Here is a 16,368-nt window from a genome sequence, read left to right as displayed (position 1 = left end):
TGCAAAACTGGCGAACACAAGAGGGAAAGAATAAAATAGAATACAAAGGAGAAGCAAGAAAGGCATAGACAATGTTTACTCACTTGAAAGTTTAAATTCAAGAAGTAGTTGAGGAAAGAGATAAAGTGAGTCTATAGAAGAGAATGAAAAAAAGATAGAAACCTAAACATTGAAAAAAGAAGGGAAAACAGAAAGAGGATGAAAATGATCTGAACAAAAAAGAAAGATAGAAAAAGGAGATGAGAAAAAGAGGAGAGATAAATAGAAAAAAAAAAAAAAAACCCAAATACAAAAATAACTGCCAAATACAGAAGAAAGCAAGATGACTTCCAGTCAGACAAGAGAGGGATATCCAATCAAACAAGGGAGAATGAAAGTAGTAAAATACCTGTGGTGCTTACAGTTCTGTGATAGTGTCCATATTTAATCCCAGAAATGTGTTGGGTATGGAGCTGATCGTGGCCTGGGACTGGACTTCTGCTGGTGGAGCTCTCCAGAGTTCAACCACTGGCTCCTTGCTGCTGGGGCAGACACTTCCACACTGCTGGTCTCGCCAATTACTCTGCCCTCCAAGAGCATGTTTGTGCTCATGCACGTGGGACTCAGCTGTTGTCCTGGGTCTTAGGTCTTGGGGTTCCTGTCAATCTGCTTGACAAAGGCGTTTGTCCTTATACTCCTCTCAAAGACCCGGCCATCCCTGAGAAAATGGAGGAAGCACAGTGTGTGGACTTGCACACTGCTCACAGGCCCCGTTGTCCCAGAGAGAATGGAGGGATTGCCAGGCGCAGACTCACTCTGCTTGAAGGCCCCGCCGTCCCATAGAGAGAATGGAGGAGGCGCAGTCTCACTCTGCCCGCAGGCCCTGCGGTCCCACAGAGAAAATGCAGGAGGCGCAGACTCTGCTTGCAGGACTGCACCATCCCACCTTCTCTAGTTTCTTAAGGCAGGAGATTGTTATCAGTGTCTTCTTGTTTAACATAAGCTTTTACAGTGATACAGATCAGGTAGCTTTAATTGCCCTCTTAAGTTTTAATTTTATTTTCATCATTTCAAAGTACTCTCTGATTTGCCTTTTGAGTTCTTTGATTCATTTCCTTATTTAGAAGCACATTGGTTAAATTTTCTACCCACCTTTTTTTGTTTCAGTTTTTTTTTTTTTAGTACGTTTCTGTGGGGTTTGTTTGGGGAAGTTAGTATATACATTTGACATATGATGACTTTCAACTCCGGTATTCTCTTCTGCCTTTCCTACCCTTCCTGAGGCTCCTCTTTCTATCTCCAAACGTACCCCTTCTGGCTTCCTGTCATCTCCCCTTCATTTTATTATTTGTTTGTGTATTTATTTAGGTTTCAGATTTCTCATATAAAAGAAAACATTTGATATTTAACTTTCTGAGTCTGATTTATTTTATTTAACATGATTATTTCTGATTCTATCCATTTTCCTGCAAATGATAGGATTTAATTCTTCTTTATGGCTAAATAATATTCCATTATAGTTATATACCACATTTTCTTTATCCATTCATCTGTTGATGTGCATCACAGTTTTCCTGTAGTTTCCCTATTGTGAATTGGCTCTACATTCTTGGTGAAGTTTTATCTAGTTGTGACTCTCTTTTTATTTAAACTACTTGAGATTTGTTGAGGTTATTATATCTGTCAATTAAATTTGTTGATATTTTTGCAGGATTATTTCTTTAAATTTTTTTGTCCCCTTTTTTCTCTTCTCTCTTTCTGGAACTCCTGTTACATATATATTGTTATATTTGTTATACCACAAGTCTCTGTGACTATTCATTTTTCTTTAGGCTTTTTTCCCTATCTAGTCATCATATTAGATTAGTTTCATTCATCTACTTTCAAGTTAAATAATTCTGTGTTCTTCTATATTAAACCAGAAGTTGAGCCCACCTAGTGAATTTTACTTTTTTGTTATTGTATTTTCAATGCCAATATTTCTGGTTAGCTCCTCTTTAGAATTTCTGTGCAATCATCAGTATTTCCTATTTGTTGAGTGATTTTTATTGTATTTTCCACAAATCCTTTAAACATAGTTTCCTTTTATTCTTTGAGTGTGTTCATAGTGGCTGCTTTGAGCATTTTGCCGACTAAATTAATATCTTGATCTGTTCAAGGTCTATTTTGTTGAGTTTTATTTTTTCCTTAAGCAAGGGTCACATTTTCATATTTCTTTACATTGAGTAATGTTTCTTGACAGCTAGAAATGTGATTAATAAATTGTAACAACTCTAAATTCTGAGTTTTTCAATTTTTTATTTTAAAAATTAAAAAACTGACAAAACAACAATGAAGACAAAATTAAAACAACAAAAATGGTACATGACCTTGAGTTCAATTTCTGGTACCAGAAAACAAAACAAAAATGATACATTACCTCAAGACAAAATGATGGAAATTTACAGTGGTGGCTAAATTACATACTGTCACCTTCAACGAAGTTGCTCAGTCCATTAGACATAAGAATGTAAGATTGATCAAACAATCACAGACAGTAACAAGTAAAAAAAAATAAAAATAATTTTTCAAAAACATTGGAAATGATGCAGGGTTTCACCATACAAAACGGTAGGAGTTCAACAATGTTTTTATACTGCGTATTGTTTTCAGATCAAGTACCAAATTGAAGCATGTAAAATTGGTCAAGAAAAAAAAAATATTAAGCATTGACTGTTCCTCTCAATGAACTACAGACATTAGCAATACACCTATTCTAGTTATCCTTATATATATATATATAAATTTTGTTTTTCATTTAAAAGAAAACAACATAGCAAAAACAAATACATAAATAAAATAGCATAGACAGCAATAAAAATGATACAGAATTTCAAAACATGGTGATAGAATATTAACAATGGTTGTTGTACTATATGACGTCATCTTCAAAATGGTTGCATATATAATGATATAGGCATGCAAGATGGATCAAACAATTACACATTAACAGTTCCTTTCAATAAATCAACAGATATTAGTAGTACAATTATTCTAGCTATCCTATGTATCTATATATACATATTTTTCCCCCTTCCTACTTTCTTTTTCCTCTCCCCTCCTTCATCTCAGTTGCTCCTTCCTATTTGAGCAGTTTCTTTTCCCTTTCACAATATCTATTGTACCTTTCAGATTTTATTTACTCTTTCAGATTCTTAAAGTAGGGAGGAAATATGATGTTTATACGTGTGAATCTGATTTATTTCACTAATGAGTATGGTCTCTAGTTGCATCCATTTATCTATAAAAGCCTCTAGTTTATCTGTCTTTATAGCTGAGTAATACTCCACTGTATAAAAATACCACAACTTTTTTATCCATTTCTCAGTTGATAGACATTGGGTTGTTTCCAAGATTTAGCTATTATAAATTGTGCTGCTTTAAACATAGGTGCACATATATCACTGTGGTATGATATTTTCAGTTCTGGAAAAATGCCCAGAAGGGGAGCAGCTGGGTTGAATGGAACCTCTAGTCCTAGTTTATTGAGGAATCTCCAGACTGATTTGCACAGGTCTACACTCCCACTAACAGTGAAGAAGAGTTCCTTTTTCCCCACAGCCCCTCCAGCATTTGTTATGGTTTGATTTCTTGATGATAGCCATTCTTTCATGGGTGAGATGGAATCAGTGTTGTTTTAATTTGCATTTCTTGAATGACTAATTACATTGAACATTTTTTCACGTATTTATTTGCCATTTGTATTTCTTCATGTGAGAAGTGTGTATTCATCTCAGATACCCATTTTTGTAATTCTGACATTTTAGTAGAGAGTTTTTGCTGCTGTTTGGATTCTTTGTTTCATTTTTATTTTAGTAACTTCCTGGATTTTATGAATGATCTGTCTTCCACATGCCACTCTGCTCTGTATTGTTTTGTTTTTATTCCAGCTTGTCAGTCTTTCCCTTTGTGCCTGCATGGTTCAGTGGACAACTAACAGAAGTCATGGTTAAAATCTCAAGTCCATAAATCTTTGCCTTCTGAACAGTTGTATGTATGGACTGGGAACACATTAGAAATTCGGGGAGTTTTCAAGTCATCTTCAACGTTTACTTTCTGTTAGATTGCTAGTTCTGTCTTGTGCTCACAGACTCTTTGAAGCCATGGGTGTGAGCTTCTTGCACCCTCTGGGATCTTTCTTGTGACAACTCACTGCCTTCCAGGAAACCAGAGATTGTAGAAAATTCGGACTTTGTAAGTCTTCGTAGTCTCCCATTACCTAAGAATATGTGAGAAGCACGCTGGACCTCCACGACTTTCTAATGTCCAACATCTCCTTTTACATTTCTGGCCACCCTACTAATCTACTGCTCACCCTAAGCGTGACTGCAATCTCAGGCTTCCAGAAGCTGCCATTTTCTCTTCTCTACCAAACTTGCATTTTTGCTGATAACACCACTGAGTGTGGGTTTTTATCCTTTAGTCATAATCAAGACATCCCTCTTACAAAGTGAAGGCATTGTATTCACAGAGACTCCTGTTCAGGTAATATCACATCATCTTACTGAGAAGAAGGGATGGAAAAATCTCTAGTGAAGTGCAGAACAGGATCCCACTATTCTTACCCAAATATTCACAGAATTTCACTAATAAATTCTTCTCAATTCATTATTATTGGTTGATTTCCAGAACAGGGGTGTTGCTTTGACAAGTTTGTTCAAACTCATGCTTGGTTTAGGGAAGACAATTTGCAAAACCTCTTTACTGTCTCCAAAAGTTTTGCTGTACAAATCTTTTTCAAGCTGTATTTTTACTGAATACATTTTTTCCAGTTAGTTATGTTGATTTTCTCTTGTATTCTTTACTCAGGATCATTATTTTCAGATTGAGTTATGTTGAATCCCTCATTCATGCCTTTTAACTGCTAGGACTAAACCATATAAATGAATGAATAAACCACTCTTAATAAAATACTAGCTAATAGAATGCAGCAAATCATCAAGAAGATTATACACCATGAACAAGTGGGATTCATCCTAGGAATGCAGAGATTGTTCAACATATAGAAATCAATAAATGTAATACATCATAAACAGAGCCAGAGACAAGAATCATATGATCACCTCAATAGATGCAGAAAAAGCTTTTGACAAAGTCCAACACTTACTCATGATAAAAATCTTACAGAAAATTGAAATCGATAGACTTCATCTCAATCTGATAAAACCCATCTATGACAAACCAACAGCCAGCATCATACTAAATGAACAAACACTGAAAGCTTTCACTTTAAAATCAGGAACAAGACAAAAATGTCCACTGTCATTACTCCTATTCAACATAGTTCTGGAAACATTAGCCAGAGAAGTTTGACAAGAGTGAGAAGTGAAAGGAATAAGGATAGAAAAGGAAGAAGTGAAGTCATCATTATTCACAGATGACATGATACTCTACATAGAAGACCCCAAAAACTCTACCAAAAGCCTCCTAGAATTAATAAACAAATTCAGTAGCATAGCCAGATACAAAATCAACACTCAGAAATCAGTAGTATTCCTATACACAAACAACAAACACACTTTGAGAAATTAGGGAAATTAGGGAAACTATACCTTTCACAATAGCATTCAAAAAGTTGAAACACTTAGGAATCAATCTAACAAAAAGATCTACACAGTGAAAATTACAGTACTCTGAAAAAAGAGATCGAAGAGGATTTCAGAAAATGAAGTGATATTCCTTGCTCATGGATAGAAAAAATCAATATTGTGAAAATGGCCATACTCCAAAACTTGTTATACAGTTTCAATGCAACCTTAATCAAAATACCATTAGTATTCCTCACAGATCTAGAGAAAACATTCCTAAAATTCACCTGGAACCAAGAGACCCAGAATAGTAAAAGCAATCCTGGGCAAGAAAGGCATTCCAATCCCTGACTTAAAATTTTACTATAAAGCTACTGTGATAAAATCAGCATGGTATTGGCAAAAAACAGACCTAAAGATCAATAGAACAAACTAGAAGATACAACCACAACCACAAACATGCTTAGTCACCTTACCCTTGGCAAAGGGACCAAACATGTTCACTGGAAGAAAGATAGCCTCTTTAATAAATGGTGCTGGAAAAACTGTCTCTCCACATGCCAAAGACTAACACAAGACCCATGTCTATCACCATGCACCAAACTAAAGTAAAAATGGATTAAAAGTCTAAATATTAAAACAGAAACTCTAAATCTACTGGAAGAGGAAGTAAGTACAATTTTTTAAGACATAGGCAGAGAGTTCATGAACAAAACCCAAACTGCATGGGACATACTTCAAAGAACCAACAACTGGGACATCATCTTATTGAACAGTTTCTGCATGTCAAAGAAATCACCAACAGGGTAAAAAGAAGACCCATAAATTGGGAAAAAATTTTAGCCATCTGTCCTTCAGTCAAAGAATTCCCATCTAGAACATATAAGGAATTTTTTTTAAATGGAGCCCCCACACAAGGTCGTGAGTTCAGTTCCTGGTACCGGAGAAAAACCAAAAAAAACCAAAAAATAAAAAAATAAGATGGAGCCCCCAAAATTCAAAGACCCAATCCAAAAATGGGCATCTGAGATGAATACACACTTCTCAGATGAAGAAATACAGATGGCAAATAAATACATGAAAAAATGTTCAACATCATTAGTCATTCAAGAAATGAAAATTCAAACAGCACTGAGATTCCATCTTACACTACAAAGAATGGCTATCATTAAGAAATCAATCAACAACAAAGTTTGGAGAGGCTGTGGGGGAAAAGAAACCCTTCTCCACTGCTGATGGGAGGGTAGACTGGTGAAACCACTGTGGAAATCAGTTTGGAGATTCCTCAGAAAACTAGGTCTAGAGGTCCCATTCAACCCAGCTATTCCCCTCCTGGGAATTTTTACAGAAGAACTGAAAATATCATACCTCAATGGCATATGTGCACCCATGTTTATAGCAGCACAATTTGTAATAGCTAAATCTTGGAAACAACCCAGTGTCTATCAACTAAGAAATGGATGAAAAAGATGTGGCATTTTTATGTAAGTATAAAGAAAGATAAACTCCAGGCTTCTATAGGTAAATGGATGCAATTACACACCATACTCATAAGTGAAATAAATCAGACTCATTTGTAAACATCATATTGCCTCTCTAGTATAAGAATCTGAAAGAAAAAAAAAAGAACCTGAAAGGGTAAATAAAATCTGAAAGGTATGATAGATATTGTGAAAGGGAAAGAAACTGCTCAAATAGGAAAGAACATCTGGGATGAGGGAAAAGAAAAAAAAAGAAGGAAGGAAGGGAAAAATATGTATATATATGCATACACGAGATAGCGGAGATAATCATACTACTAATTTCTATTGGTTTATTGAAAGGAACAGTTATTGTGTAATTGTTTGATCAGTCTTACATGCCTATATCTAGTTATCTGAGTAACTACTTTGAAGATAATAATATGTGATATAACATGTGATATATGTTATAAGATAATAATATGTGATATAACAACCATTGTTAATTTCCTATCACCTTGTTTTGAAAATCTGTATCATTCTTATTGTTTTATGTTATTTTATGTCTTTATTATTGTTCTTTTGTTTTTGTTCTTTTCTCTTTAAAAGAAAAAAGAAAAATATATATTTAGATAAACACAAGGATAGCTGGGATAAATGTATTCCTGGTGTCTATTGGTTTATTGAAAGGAATAGTTAATGCTTAATTTTTTTTTCTTGACCAATTTTGCATGCTTATATCTGGTAATCAGAACAACTATTTTGAGGACAACAATGTACAATATAACAACCATTGTTGAATTCCTACTATCTTGTTTAATGAGGCTCCCTATCATTTCTAATGTTTTTTATTACTTGTTCTTGTCTTTAATTGTTTGATCAATCTTGCATTCTTACATCTGGTAATCTGAGTAACTTAGTTGATGATAACAATATGTAATATAACAACCATTGTTAATGCCTATCATCGTTTTTGAAATCCTGTATCATTTTTATTGCTTTTGTGTTATTTTGTTTTTGTCTTCATTGTTATTTTGGTTTTTTTTTTCTGTTTAAACTCAAAAAAAAAAAAAGAAAGAAAGAAAGAAAGAAAGAAAGAAAGAAAAACCATGCAATACTTAAGCTTGTGAGTCTGATTTATTTCACTTAATATGATGCTCCCAAAGTGCATCTCTTTACCTAGTGACTCAATTCTATCCTACTTTATGGCACAGTAGTATTCCCTTGTGTGTAAATACCACATTTTCTTTATCCGTTCATCTGTTGATGGACATGTCAGCTACTTCCAAGATTTAGTTATATGAGTTGTGCTGCTATAAATATGGGTACGCATGTATCACTGTAATGATGTCTTTAACTCTTTACAAAGATACCTATAGGGAGAAAAGTTGGGTCAAATGGAATTTCTAATTTTACTAATCTCCATAATGATTTCCACTGTAGTTTTCCTAGTTTACTATTGCAGCAACAGTGTAGAAGTGTTCTTTGTTCTTTTTTCCCCTCATCCTCACCAGTATTTGCTATTGTTTGATTTCTTAATGATCACCATTCTTTCTGGAGTAAGGTGGAATCTTAGAGTTGCTTTAATATGCATTTCTATGATGGCCAGAGATGTTGATCATTTTTTCTTGTGTTTGTTGACTATTTGTACTTCTTCTGAGAAATATCTATTTATTTCATTTTCCCATTTCTTGATTGGGTCCTGTAATTTGAAGAGTGTGTTTTATTTTTAGTTCTTTATATATTCTAGATATTAGTATTCTCTTCAGGTATAGCTGGCAAAATTTTCTCTCATTTTGTAGGTTATCACTTTACTTTGTTGTTTTTTTCCTTTGCTCTACAGAAGCTTTTTAATTTGATATGACCCCATTTAGTTAGTTCTTGATATTATTTCTTATGCAGTTGGGGTTTTGCTCAGAAAGTCTTTGCCTACACTTATGACTTCAAAAATTTTACCTATTCCATCTTTAGCAGATTGAGTGTTTTGAGTCTAGTATGTAGCTCTTTTATTTTCTTGTTTTTATTTTAGAAGTGATGGGTTTAGAGTCAATCTTCTCTGCATGTGAATAGCTATTTTTCCCAGCAACATTTACTAAAGAGGCTGTCTTTCCCACAGTGCATGTTTTTGGTCCCTGTGTAAAGATGAGATGGTCGAATCTCCTGGGGGTTGTTTTTGAATTCTCTATTCTGTTCCATTGATTCACATGTCTGTTTTTGTGCCAGTATTGTGCTGTTTTTAATCACTGTAGCTTTGTAATATAATCTGAAATCCAGGATTGTGATGCCTTCTGCCTTGCTTTTGCTACCCAGGATTACTTTTCCTATTATGGGTCTTTTCTTGTTCCCTATGAATTTTAGGATTGTTTTCTATAGTTCTATGAGGAATCCTGCTGGAAGGGTGTATTGGGGTTGTGTTAGATCTATATGTAAGTTTTGGAAGTGACCATTTTGACAGTGTTGGTTCTGTGGTGTCTTATTTAATCTCCTTTTTCAGATTATATTTTTCTTTGTAGTCTTTTGTTTCTCTGGTTAGGTTAATGCCTAAGTATTTAACTTTTCCTGTTCTGGATGATATTGTTTTCATTTTTTTTCTTGGTGGGTTGGTTATTGGTGCATAGGAATGCTATTGATTTTTGCATTGATTTTGTATCCTGCTACATTGCTGAATTTTGTTAATATTTCTAAGCATCTGTTTGTGGAATTTCTTGAGTCTTTGTGGAAGATCATGTTATCTGCAAAGGATGATAATTTGATGTTTCCCTATATGTATCCTTTTTCTTTCTTTCTCTTGCCTAATTGCTCTGGTTAATATTTTGAGTATTATATTGAATAGCAGTGGTAATAGAGGATATTATTATCTTATTCCTGATTTTAGGTGGAAAGCTTTCAGCTTTTTTCACTTTCTATGATGCTGGCAGTAGGTTTGTCATAAATGCCTTTTATGAGATTGGGATAAAGTCTTTCTCACCTATTTTCTTTGGGGTTTTTATCAGGAATAGATGTTGGATTTTGTCAAAGGCTTTTTCTGAGTCTACTGAGGTGATCATGTGATTATTGTCCTTGCTTCTCTTTATGTGGTGTGTTACATTTGCATATGTTGGATGATACTTGCATTGGTAAGATTAAGCATTCTTGGTCATGATTATAATCTTTTTATGGTTTGCTGCATTTTGTTTGCCAGGATCTGATTGAAGATTTTTCATTTTTATTCTTTTAATATATTAGCCTGTAGTTTTCTTTTTTAGTTGAGTCCTTATCTGGTTTTACAATCAGGGTAATTCTGTAGCTTCCAGCAATGATTTTTGGGAATCCTCATTTTGTTTCTATTTCAATAAAGAATTGGTGCAATACTGGCATTAGATCTGACCTGAAGTGCTTAAAAAATTCTGTAGTGAATCAGTTGGGCCCTCTGCTTTTCTCAGTTGGCAGGTGTTTGTATTATGCTTAAATTCCATATCTTGTATACTCAATATTATCCTGATTATTCAGGGTTTTTATATATCCTTGGTTCAGTTTTGGTAATTCATGTTTATCTAGAGCTATATCCATATCTTCTTCATTTCCCAACTTATCAGAGTTCTAGTTTTCAAAGTGGTTACTATTACTTTTCTGGATTTTGGTGTTGTCATTGTTATTCAACTTTTTAAAAATTTCTAATTGAACTGATTTAGGTCCTTCCTTTCCTTTTCTTTTTCATAAGATTGGCCACTGGTTTGCCTATTTTGTTTATTATTTTGAAGAACTAGTTTTTTGATCCATTGATTCCTTATATTTTTGAGTGTGTGTGTGTGTGTGTGTGTATATATGTGTGAATTTCAGTAATTTCTGCTCTGATCTTTATAGTTTCCTTTCTTGCTTTGGATTTGAGTTATATTTTTCTAAGACCTTGAGAATTAGATTACTTATATGGGCTCTGTCTTTTTCTGATATGTACATTCAAAACTAAGATTTTATAATTCCTTTGTGTCTAGTAGGTTCTGGAATGCTTTACTAGCATTATTATTGTTCAATTCTAAGAAATGTCTAATTTCTTCCTTGATTTCTTCTGTGACACCCTTGATTATTCAAGAGAGTATTATTTAAATTCCATACACTTGCATAATTTCTGTGGGTTTTTTGTCATTTATTTCTAGTCTCATTGATTTGACATTATACATGGGGTACTTTCATTTCTTTTACATTTACTTAAGCATACTTTGTGAGTTAGTATGTGGTTTATTTTGGAGAAAGTTCAATGTGCTCCTGAGAAGAATGTTTATTCTGTTGTTGTTGGGTAGAGCACTCTGTAGATATCTATTAAGTTCATTTATTCAAAGGTGTGGCTCAACTCCAATTTTTCCTTGTTGATATTTGCCTAGTTGATTGTGACAGTGGGGTACTGAGCACCCCCACTATAATTGTGTTGATGTTTATCTGATATTTAATGTCTAATAGTGTTTGTTTTATGAAGTTGGGTGCACTGGTGTTTGGCACATATATGCTTATAATTATTATCTCTTCTTGTTGACTTGTTCCCTTAACCTATATGTAGTAACTTTTACCTCTTCTGATTAGTTTTGTCTTGAAGTCCTCATTGAAAGTAGGAGAGGAGATGGGGCTGGGAATTTAGCTCAGTGGCAAAGCGCCTGCCTGGCAAGCGCAAGGTCGTGAGTTCGGTTCCCGGTACCAGAGAAAAACCAAAACCAAAAAAAAAAAAAAAAAAGAAAGTAGGAGAGCTATTCCTGCTTCTTTTCAGCTCTTGTTATATATAGAATATTGCTTTATACTCTTTAGGACTTAGTCTGTGAATTCCTTTTTTGATTAAATGTGTGTCTTGTGTACAGCATACTGTTGGGTTTTGTTTTTTTATTCAATCTGTCAATCTATGTCTTTTGATTGCTGGGTTGAGACCACTCACAATGAGTGATATTACTAAAAGGTATTGACTTATTCTTTCATGGCGTTATGTTCCAGTTGCTGATTCATTTATCCTGTTTTGCTTAACACTCTACCCCGCCCATTGTATTCTTTCCATTAGCCTTTTTGGCATCACTGGCTTCACTGTCTCTTTGTAGGATATCCTTGAGAAACTTTTGGAGCACTGGTTTAATGGTGATGAATTTCTTAAGGTTCTTTTTGTCGTGGGAAGGCCTTATTTCTCCATGAATTTGGGAAGATTTACAGAACGTATTAGTCTGAGTTGAAAGTTATTTTCTTTTGAACTAGAAACACTTCACTCCAAGCTGTTCTGGCCTTGAGGTTTGTGTTTAAAAATGTGCTGGAATTCTAATGGGTTTGCCTTTATAAGTGATTTGTTTCTTTTCTGTAACAGTTTTTAAGATTCTGCCCTGGTATTGTATGACTAGAATTTTGAATATGATTGTTGTGGAGAAGTTCTTTATTGATTGTGGCTATCTGGGGCTCTATATGCCTCACTATAGGTCTGACAAATGCTTTCGCCATTTTTGGAAAATTTCCAGCTCTTCTGTAAACCAGGTTTTTATGCCAGTTGTACTGTCTTCTGATTTTTCACTAATTCAAATTAATCATAGATTAATGTTTGCATCATCTAGAGCTATTGAGTCCACTTTGCATATTTTCTCATTGTTTTGAAAGTATCTCTGACTCTCACGGCCGCGGCTGCAGCAGCGCCGGCCCCAGCCTCAGTCCGGCCCGCCGCGCCGCCTCGCTTTCCTGTCGCCCGCCACGCCGCCGCCCGTGAAGAGAGGAAAGCGAAGGAGCCCGAGCGCGAGAAGCTGCCGCCCATCGAAGTGTCCGGCCGGCGCCGGCTCAAATTCGGATTTGGACAAAGGAGCCAAAGGGCAAATTTCCACTTTGAGCAGTGTTCTTTCAGCTGTCAGCCAGAAGAAGGAAGCTGTTGAAAATAGTTTACCTACACATCTTGTTTTCCCTCACATCAAGAACGTAAGAGACCTACCACGCATTTCCCTCGATGTTAGACAAAAACAGCGGATCTCTACAGATGCATTATCTTCTGAAATAAAGGCACCAGTCCTTCCAGAACCTGTCCTCCTATTCAGCCCACAACTATGAAAGATTTTCAAAAGATGCCACTGCCTCATTTAATACCGCCGAAGACTCTGGGATTAATGCTACATTTGTGAATGCTGTATACGATGCCTTACTAAATACTCCTCAAGACATTCAAAAAACGGTATTAAAGGGAATCGTTACCAGCCTGTTACGAGAATGGAAAGGCCCACGAACAAAAGATAGTCTTAAAGCATATTTTATACATTTACAGAATCCTCAATTTAATAACACATCGATGCCTGTTATCTATACTCACTTGTCACGTTGGATAGCTACCTTAGTGGAAGCTGACCACCGTTTTCTAGTTCACTGGTTGAAAAATTATCCCAGAAGAGGTTCGAGCAATTGGTAGAGAGATTGCTGCAGTTTATTTCTTTACATCTGTTTCCTGCAAAGCCAGAAGAATTTCCACCTATAACAAAATGTCCTTGGATTCCATCAGCGTCTAAAGTGTTGGCTTTACTTAGTACTGCCAACAATTTGGTTCAGCCTCCCCTTATTCCTTATACTGATTTCTATAATTCTGCATTGGAACACATTGACCTTATGGAAGTGTATCATGCATGGCAGAGCTTTGGAAACTCTCACAGGTTTTCCTTCTGTCAGTACCCATTTGTTGTTTCTATAGCTGAAAAAAAAAAAATCATTGTTCAGAGAGACTCAGAACAACAGATGATACGCATCACAAGTCAAAGTTTGGTGGATAAAGTATCTCAAAGACAGAGACCTGATATGAGTATGTTATTTCTAAATATGAAAGTAAGGCGGACGCAGCTGGTTAGCGATTCACTGGATGAGTTAACCCGGAAAAGAGCAGATTTGAAAAAGAAGTTGAAAGTTACCTTTGTTGGGGAAGCTGGTTTAGATATGGGTGGTTTGACTAAAGAATGGTTCCTTCTTCTAATTCACCAAATTTTTCATCCAGATTATGGCATGTTTACATATAAGAATTCACACTGCCATTGGTTTAGCAGCTTTAAGTGTGATAACTATTCTGAATTCCGATTGGTTGGAATTATTATGGGACTAGCTGTTTATAACAGCATCATCTTGGATATTCATTTCCCACCCCGCTGTTACAAGAAATTACTGAGCCCTCCCATTGTTCCCAGTGATCAAAATACACCAGTAGGCATCTGCAGTGTTACCATTGATGACTTATGTCAGATTATGCCTGAATTGGCCCATGGATTAAGTGAGCTTTTATCATATGAAGGCAATGTTGAAGAAGATTTCTATTCAACATTCCACGTTTTTCCAGAAGAATTTGGAATAATTAAATCTTATAGTTTAAAACCAGGAGGTGATAAAATTCCAGTTACCAATCAAAATAGGAAAGAATATGTGCAGCTTTATATTGACTTCCTTCTCAACAAATCCATTTGTACGCAGCTTGCTGCGTTTTATTATGGATTTCATAGTGTGTGTGCTTCAACTGCCCTAATGCTGCTTCGTCAAGAAGAGGTTGAAATTCTGGTCTGTGGAAGTCCTGAACTAGATATGCGTGTTCTGCAAAGGAGTACTCAGTACGATGGCTATGCGAAAACAGGCCTAACTATAAGATATTTTTGGGATGTTATGCTTGGATTTCCTCTTGATCTTCAAAAGAAGTTGCTACATTTTACTACAGGAAGTGACAGAGTACCTGTAGGAGGGATGGCTGATTTGAACTTTAAAATCTCAAAGAATGAAACTTCTACTAACTGGTTACCTGTGGCCCACACCTGCTTCAATCAACTTTGCCCTTCCTCCTATAAGAGCAAAAAAGATCTGAAACAGAAATTGATCATTGGCATTTCAAATTCAGAAAGTTTTGGACTTGAGTGACCTAGAAGACTTGAACTATATTTATATGTAGCATTCACTTCCCTCTTCTTGTGCCTTTAACCTTTTCATGTTTCTGTCTCTAAATACTTTGAAAAAGCTCACCAACTTTAAAATACTCAGTTTTTTTAAAAAAATCAAATGTGAAGTACATTTAGTGAAGGTATGATTTTCTAAAAGCACAGAAATTTCTTGAGTGAGGAAAAGACAACATCGTAAAGACAGGTGTAGGTCCAGTCGCTTTTTTATACCACTTCATCATTTTGTGCAGGCAGTTTGTCACAGGCGTTCCACTGGGAAAGCAAAATACAGTGAAGAGCACATTTCTGACATAGTTTGAACCCAGTGGCATGTGTGGCTAGCACAGAGCAGCAAAGCAAATAACTGCATTATCTTTACTATAAGGCATGTAGCCATACTTTTCATATAGAGGTAAACAGTATAATTGCAAACGCAGTTTACAGGGTTTTTTGATATACTGGCTTTGAATCTTATCAGATTCTTTTCAAATGTTGCTGAAAAGCATGTAAATAATTACATAGTAGCCTGAGAAAAATGGGATTTTGATAGTTCCATTTATTGCTAAAGATTTATTTTTATAAATTAAATTCAGGGTTTTAAATGTGTATACAACTTTTACAAATCAATAAAGATGATTGTACAAGAGTATTTTCAGATTAACTGGATTCAAGGGTATTTTCTTTTAAGTATTAGTCTGCAAGCACATTGGCAGTAAACTAGTTATTTGAGTACTCTGTAATATTTGTGTAATGATCATTTCTTCTTAAAGAACAAGATAGTAGAAAAAAGTCAGCTCTAATCATTGATGAATTAAGTCAATTATAAGCACAAAAGAGCTGCTTTAATATATATTTTGATTGATGTACAAGACATAGCTACACTTTCAATCATCAGTTGTATTGAAACAGTAATTTTGAAGAAGGAAAAATAAAATATTTGACAAAAGTGAATACAATAAGAACATTTGTGTCAAAATAATGTAGCCTGGTGTAAAAATGAAGTTCAACATTTTGACAAAATGTTTGTTATTCACTGGATTCTGAACATAGTAAATTCAAAAGTACCCATTTTTGTTTGTTTCTAATAAAGTAGCATATAAAAAGAAAAAAAAGAAAAAGTATCTCTGAGTATATATATGGTCACCTGTATCATCCCTGTCGTCTAGTTCTGACACTGTGCCCCCACATTAGTCAGTGCTGTTGCCCATAGTTTTAGTAGAATTTTGAATGTCATGGATTTCTGTTTTGTACCTTTTTTTTACTACAGTTCTTTCCTAAATTGGTCATTCATGTTCCCCTTAGTTCAACTAGCTTTTTAAAGTGTCTTCTGTCAGCTCACTGATCATTTCATTTTAAAATCCATTATTTGTTTAGTTATATCTTATTTGAGCTCACCTAGCATTTTATTGTTCTTTCTTTTTGTCTCCTCTTTTATCATTTCATATAGTTCAAGTGCTTGGCTTTTGATTTCATCTCCATTGGTGC

At 35.0% G+C, this 16,368-nt stretch overlaps 1 protein-coding gene and 1 pseudogene across 1 annotated transcript in view; both read left to right on the top strand.

Annotated features, from left to right (window-relative positions):
* Nucleotides 1-16,368, top strand: part of Rtn1 (reticulon 1) — a gene marked incomplete in the record, with an annotated part of 163,969 nt that overhangs the window by 105,474 nt on the left and 42,127 nt on the right.
* On the top strand, nucleotides 828-14,866 carry LOC102023792 (annotated as a pseudogene).

The sequence above is a fragment of the Chinchilla lanigera genome, unplaced genomic scaffold, assembly GCF_000276665.1.
Source record: "Chinchilla lanigera isolate Chin_1 unplaced genomic scaffold, ChiLan1.0 scaffold00065, whole genome shotgun sequence".
Classification (NCBI taxonomy): Eukaryota; Metazoa; Chordata; class Mammalia; order Rodentia; family Chinchillidae; genus Chinchilla; species Chinchilla lanigera.
The sequence above is the reverse complement of the archived record's forward strand: the minus strand, read 5'-3'. Positions and strand labels throughout refer to the sequence as shown.